This window comes from Hordeum vulgare, chromosome 7H, assembly GCF_904849725.1.
Source record: "Hordeum vulgare subsp. vulgare chromosome 7H, MorexV3_pseudomolecules_assembly, whole genome shotgun sequence".
Lineage (NCBI taxonomy): Eukaryota > Viridiplantae > Streptophyta > Magnoliopsida > Poales > Poaceae > Hordeum > Hordeum vulgare.
Window position 1 is genome coordinate 22,701,635 of NC_058524.1, and position 7,931 is coordinate 22,709,565.

Below are 7,931 nucleotides of genomic sequence, written 5' to 3' on the forward strand. Positions count from 1 at the left end.
ACCCAACAAACGGCCCAATAACCACCGTGAAGCAGTAAGACCCAATAGTAAGTGATGCAACTCAGGGTTCAATAATACCCAACAAACGGCTCAAAAAAAATACTGTCTCTGTTCCAAAATAAATGACGTAAATTTATTATTAAATTAGTACAAATTTTATATTAAAATAGTGATACTTATTTTTGACACGGAGGGAGTAGTAAGTAGGAGCCATTTGACCAGTTCAATCGACCCCGACCAAACCCTAGCCGCCTGAGAACCCCCGCATCACCTTCGATCTCCCTGTGCCGGGGATGCTTCAGGGAGGTGCGGGCGAGGCGTCGACGAGAAGCTTTCACTAGGGTAAAGGCAACTGAACTACTATTGGGGTTCCTTTAGTCCCATATATACTGCTCGACCACGATGGATTCGATTGCGTTAAAGAACGGGTCGTAGCAGGTTTGTCACCAAGTAGTAGTCGAAGGGGAGTAGAGTACTTAGTATAGCTTTTAGGATTAGGGGTGTATAGGGTCGCAAGAGCAATATCTTATTAGTACGAGAATAGCCTCTATTTTCGTGCTATCAATAGCAACAAGCTAGGCCATTTGTGCGCAAGCTCACTGCGGTTTGGTTGTTTTTTCGTTTTTCTTCTCTTTTTTGTTTCTTCATTGTTTGTTTTTCATTGTTATTCTTCGTTTTATTCTTGGTTTTTCTTTTTCTCTTTTTTTGTTTCTTGCTAGATTTTAAATGGTTTATTTGTTTCTGTTCTATGTTTCTTCATTTTTTTTTGTTTCTTTCTTAGTTTTCATCAATTTTATTTATTTTATTCAGTTTTGTTTAGTTTTCTCTTGTTTTTTCTTCATTTCCCTCATTGTGGGATTTCATGTGCTATCTATAGTAACATGTCAAACCGTTTTTGCTCACCTACAAGGGCATGCTTGTCGCTCGCTATGTTTTGCTCGATTTTTTCTCGTTTCTTTTTCTTCCTTTTTTTGTTTATTCACTGTTTTTTTTGCATCGCCATTGTTTTCTTCATTACATTATGGTTTTATACGTGGTATTTTCGCATTTTCCTTTGTTTTTTTGTTTCTTTATTCATTTTTTATGTTTTTATTTTCTATTATATGTTACTTTTTCTGTTTCTTTCTTAGTTTTAATCAATTCTCTTCGTTTTTCTTCAATTATGTTTATTTATTTTTTCGTTTCCTTATGGGCTTTCATTGTTTTCGTTGTGTTTTCTGTTCTCAAGGGTTTTTGTTCTTAATTAACATTTTACAAGATTAGCATTTTTTAATACATGGTTACCATTTATATACTTATTTTTTACATTTTCATATGCCTGATTAACATTTTTCAAATACAATATTAGCATTATTTCAATGCATAGTCCGCATTTTTTCAAAACACAGCTGACATTTTTCAAATGCTTCATAAACATTTTTAGAAATCAAGGTTAATTGTTTGTTGATACATGGTCAACATTTATTCAATGTACATTTAACATTTGTATATTTCTTGGTTTTTCTTTTTCAAATACAAGTTTAATATTTTTAATACAGTACAAAATTAACTTCTTGAAATACATGGTCAACATTTTTCTATATATATATGCTTGACTAAATATATTTTTAATAGATGGTCAACATTTTTTTCTATACACATTTTATATTTTTCAAATGAATGATTAACATTTTTACATGATAAACTTTTTTCATTCAGATTTTTGTTTTTCTCTGTATACTTTTTTTGGATCATGAGAAACGTTTTAGATATATGCATTTAACATTTTTAGATGCTTGGTTAATATATTTTTTCAAATGTTTTTATGTATATTTTTTTAATATATTTATTTTAAATGTTATGGAAATATAAAAAAAAAACATAGAAGAAAGACAAAATATGAAACAATAGAGCGTCAGAAAAAACCAAAGAAAAATGGAAGGTGCTTGTGTCGGGTCGAGGGCGGTCATGTCAGCCAATCCGATACGTGTGTGCGCTTGACACAATGGATAGTGCAGCTTTACTGATATGACCGTACATAAAAGATAGGGCCGCAACAAGAGATCAAATATCTCCATCACTGGTAGAAAACAGGCCTCTGGACAGGGACTGATACTATCATTAGTCCCGATTCATGAGGCTAGACTTTAGTCCAGTTTATGAGGAACCTCTAGTCCTGGTTGAACACCAAACGGGACTAAAGGGTGGTGGCATGCTGGTGGTAGGTTGGGGCCGTGTGAGCCCCTTTAGTCTCGGTTTGTAACAACAACCGGGACTAGAGATGGATCTCTAGTCCCGGTTTGTAGCACCAACCAGGACTAAATATATCCCTATATACAGATGTTTCTTCCGACCCGAGCTCATCCTCTGCATTCTCTGTTTTCTCTTCCCCTTCTCGAGCTCATCCCTCCATTTTTGTCAAAATTTGACAAGATTTGAGGCACCCATCTATTCAAGTATTCAAAAAGGTTAACAAATTTGTCCTTTCATCTCTCATTGCTAGATTAGTTGGTTCAATGCTCTATAAGTATAGTGATTTGTGGGTTCTAGCTTGGGAGTAACTATGTGGGAGTTTATTTGATTTATATGCAATCTGGGCTCAAATTAACTTCTTAGTTTGCATCTTTGTAAGTCTGGTTTACTTAGTGTATTCCCGTCCCCGTCCTAACCACCGTCGATCGCCCGCACCGTCTTGTCGTCGGCACCACCTTGATGATCCTCTTGTTCTTTTTATACAAGAAAAAACTTATTTGTATGATTTAGATAGTTTTCTTAGCTGTATGATTGTTTGTTATACATAGTGTCATGGTCTTGATATCAGTCCCCGTCGGCCCTCGTCCGGTTTATGATTCGGATGTGGTAATTCTCTTTTATAACTATTTGTTGCATTTCTCGTTTATGATAATTATGCCCATCAAGTTGACATAGATATTTTTATCTAGGAGGTATGTGAACTGGAAATTGTAACCGACCCTCTTGTCGAGAAGTTAAATTTAGTTGAAAAAGAAAACAAGTATTTGAAAGAAAAATTGAAAAGAATTGAAGAAGAGAAGATGAAATTGGAATTGTATGTCGCCGATGATCACAAGATCAAGATGGATGCAATGCGCTTGAAGATTAGAAAGATTAGAAAATATGTCATTAATAAATAGGCTTGATATCACTATGTTGTTGGATCAATTGTTACCTTAGTTGCGATCTTGATCTCATTTGTTGTTGCATTTAAATTTTTTAACTAGTTACTCTTGTATGTTGTTTTATGAAAATAAGTGTGTATGAACTTGTATTAATTTGGTATTTTCGGTCTTGTGTAATGAAGATGAACCGGCAATGGATGTACGATGACCGACGCTCTTCCAATTCATCGATGGCTTGCAGAGTCTGCGTGCAGCTGAGGCAAACCAGTGGGATGATTTTATGTGTTGTCCATGTGCTGTATGTAAGAATGATAAAACTTACTCTAAGTCAAGAGTCATTCGCGTCCACCTGTTTACGTCTGGTTTCATGTCCGGCTATAACTATTGGACCAAGCACACGGAAAGAGGGGTTCTAATGGAAGAGAATGAAGAAGAAGAGGGTGATGACGGCTGTCCTTTGTTCCCTAAACACGATGGTACTACAATAGGGGGAGAAGCTGAAGTAGAGGCACCAGATGAGCCCGCTGATGATCTTGGTCGGGGCATTGCTGATGCAAAGAGAAACTGCGCAAGTGAAAAGGAGAAGTTGAAGTTGCAGCGCATATTAGAGGATCACAAGAATTGTTGTAACCAAATTGCGAAGATGACAAGAAGAAGTTGGGTACCACACTGAAATTGCTGTAATGGAAGGCACGGAATTGTGTATCTGACAAGGGATTTGAAAAGTTGCTGAAAATGTTAAAGAAGATGCTTCCAAAGGACAACGAATTGCCCGACAGTACGTACGATGCAAAGAAGGCTATCTGCCCTCTAGGATTAGAGGTGTAGAAGGTACATGCATGCCCTAATGGATGCATCCTCTACCGCGGTGAGGAGCACGAGAATTTGAATGCATGCCCGGTATGCGGTGCGTTGTGCTATAAGATCGGCCGTGATGACCCTGGTGACGATGTTGAGGGCGAGGGCCCCAGGAAGATGATTCCTGCCAAGGTGATGTGGTATGCTCCTATAATACCACGCCTTAAACGTTTGTTCCAAAACAAAGAGCATGCCAAGTTGATGCGATGGCACAAAGACGAACCTAAGAAAGACGGGAAGTTGAGAGTACCCGTTGATGGGTCGTAGTGGAGGAAAATCGAGAGAGGGAGTGGCCGAACTTTGTAGGTGACACAAGGAACTGTTAGATTGGTTTAAGTGCAGATGACATTAATCCTTTTGGGGAGCAGAGTAGCAAACATAGCCTGACCCGTAACTCTATATATCTATAGCCTTTCTCCTTGGTTGTGCATAAAGTGGAAGTTCATTATGATGCCAGTGCTCATCCAAGGCCCCAAGAAACCCAACAACGACATTGATAAGTACCTAAGGCCATTAGTTGAAGAACTTTTACAGTTGTGGGATATCAAAGGTGTGCTTATGTGGGATGAGCACAAACAGCAGGAATATGACCTACGAGCGTTATTGTTTGTAACCATCAATTATCGGCATGCTCTTAGTAACCTTTCAGGACAGACAAACAAGGGATACCACACATGCACGCACTATTTGGATGATACCGAAAATATATATTTGGATAAATGTAAGAAGAATGTGTACCTAGGACATCGTCGATTTCTTCCGATCAAGCATCTCTTAAGAAAAGAAGGCAGTCATTTCAAAGGTGAGGCAGATCACCGAAAGAAGTCTGACCACCGTACTGGTCATCATATACTTCATATGGTCAAGGATTTAAAAGTAATTTTTGGAAAGGGTCCTGGCGGACAATGTGTTCTGAATGACGCTGACGGACACACACCCATGTGGAAAAAGAAATCTATATTTTGGGACCTACCTTATTGGAAAGCCCTACCGTGCTAGGCCAGAAGGAAGCATCTCCAAGGGCCATGAAACAGAGGAGGTCATTGAGTTTTGTGTTGACTTTATTTCTGATCTTAAACCAATTGGTGTTCCTGAATCGCGGAATGCGAGCGGACTGAATGGAAAAGGCACGCTAGGAAAGGATTCAGTAATATGTAGGGACGGGCATTCTTGGGCGCAAGCACACTATACAGTTCTATAAATTTCCACCTTGGTGGCTCCGTATATCGAGGAACACATGGATATTGTACGCTCCAAGAACGCAGAGCAGTCTAAGCCCTGGATCAAACGTACACACATGGCGTCATTCGGCGGTTGGTTGCAAACACGTTTCATGCACGACGACGAAGTTGGAGATGACCTGTACTTGATGGCCAAGTCACCATCTTCGACTATATTGACTTTCAAAGGGTACGAGATAAATGGGAATACATTTTACACGATCGCCCAAGATAAAAAGAGCACCAACCAAACCAGTGAGTTTCAACAGGGGACGCCGGCTTGGTGGCCTCGCTCAGGGAGGCGACGCGCGGGGGGGGGGGGGGGGACGAGAAAGGAGGGAGAGGGTGAAATGTCGCAAACTTCATTGTTACATAACCCCTTTCTACTTGTCAGTGGACACGATGCAAAGGAGCGACAAAGGTACAAAAGACAAGTATTGCTCTCTCCCATGTTCTCAGCCGACCAGGAGGCGGAGGACATTATTTTTTGAAACAAGGCAAAAGATTTGCCATTTCATTGTTTAAGAAGGAAGGTTTTAGACATAAGCCATGAAGTGGCGAATAAAAGGACTACTCTCATGGCATTACAACACCCAGATGTTTTGCTCCAGCTAAAGCCCAAAGAGACGCCTCCTGTTTGATTTTGTTGATGATGACTGTGAAAGGACCGCCAAGTTACGGAAGACTCTAGCATTGCGATCGGACCAAACCTCCCAATAGATGAGCATCGTGAGGGAGGCAAGCGCCTTTGGGGACCCGAGACAAATTTGCAGGTTATCATTCCACCATTCTCCGACCGAGGTTCGCGTCACCCAAGTAGATGTGTTGATGTGGTGCATGCCAAGCCACGGAAGGATGTCATTCCAAATGCGCATGGTGTAGCGGCACTGAAAGAGAAAATGAGCAGCGGTTTCCTGGGCTTGCTTGGAGAGAGGGCAGAGACTACAATTGGGCCAACCACGACGGCACAACCGGTCCGAAGTACACATCCTATTTTGGATAACAACCAAGCAAAGAACTTGGACCTAGGGGAGCCCACGCCGTCCAAACTGAATGTACGAGGTCCGAGTTGGTGAGGCCTTCGAACTGAGCCTTGTAGGTCGATGATGCAGAGTATACCGCATCCTTGGTGAACTTCCAGATAATCGAGTCTTCTACATATTCCTGAAGGGCCACCGATATAAGCTTGTCCCAAAGGTTTGCGAACTGTTGGATGTGTGGAGGGGAGAGGCCATTGGTGATGTCAATGTTTGATATCCAATGGTTGTTTTTCATAGCTTGTTGCACCAAGCAGTTCTTCTTGTGAGAGATATCCAATAGATTAGGAGCGATGTCAGATGACGCGGTCCCTGCATCCATGAGGAATTCCAGAATCTCGCCATCTTTCCCTTCCCCACAGTGACTGTAGTGGCGGCCGCAAAAAAGTGACGGTCGCCTTCCGTGCATGGCACTCCCATGCCAATCCACGACTTGCTTTTATCCTTCCACGTAACAATAACGATCAGGGTCTCACGGCCTTAGCAAATTTATTAAGATTAAGTATCCCAAGCCACCCTTGATCTTTGGTCTGTAAACGAGTTCCGAGTTAACTTTGCATTTCCGTCCGGAGACATTGTCAGTGCCCACCCAAAGATATGCCCAACGGGTGCAATTAATTTTCTGAAGGACCTCCAGGGGGATGTACGGAGAAGTGATATGATAAATTGCGATGGCCGTGAGAAAAGCCTTGACAAGAACCATTCGTCCTACAACGACCACATGTCTTCCTTGCCAAGGTGGGGGTTTGCCCGCGACTTTATCTTCAAGGTGCTGGAAATGGATTCTCTTTAGACGCTTGACCGAGAGAGGGAGGCCGAGATAACGCATCGAAAACGAGGAATGAACCACTCGAAACGCGTGCAGAACATTGTCTAGATTGATCCCATCACAATGAATAGGAGCAACAAGGCTTTTGGCACAGTTGGTGACGAGACCGATCACTTCTCCAAATGAAGCAAGAGTGGTAGCCAAAAATTGCACATCCTTCTTAATTGGCTTGACAAAGATGACGACATCATCTTCATAAAGCGAAGCTTGAACAGTTGGAGTTCTACCACACAAAGGAGGGCGGTGTCCTTGGGCAGTGGCCTTGCATAGGATATGATGGAGCGGATCTATGGCGAGGACGAATAGCAGGGGGGATAGCAACCCCCCTAGCAAAGGCCACATACATGCTTTAGTGGGTCTCCCAACACCCCATTTATCAACACTCTCGAGGTGGCGGTGGATAGCAGGGTCGAAACCCAATCCCTGAATCTGACCGGGAAGCAAAGGTGTTTGAGAAGATCCATGAGGAAGTCCCGGCGCATAGAGTCAAATGCCTTTTTGATATCTAGCTTGAATAACAATGTCGAGTTGTGCCTGCGATGCAACTTGCGTGCCAAATTTCGGACATACATGAAGTTGTCGTAGATGCTTCTCTTTTTTATGAAGGCACTTTGGGCATTTAAGACAAGGTCATGCGTGTGGGGAGCCATCCAAGTGGACATCATCTTAGCAATGATCTTCGCAATGTCATGAATGAGGCTAATGGGACAAAAGCCAAGATACATTCCGCCCCCTCTTTCTTTGGGATGAGAGCAATGTTCACCGAGTTGAGCCAGTACACATTCTGAGAGTGCAAATTGGATAAGTGATTGACCGCGAGCATAATGTCACCTTTTATGATTTGTCAACATTCCTTGAAGAAGGCCCCCAA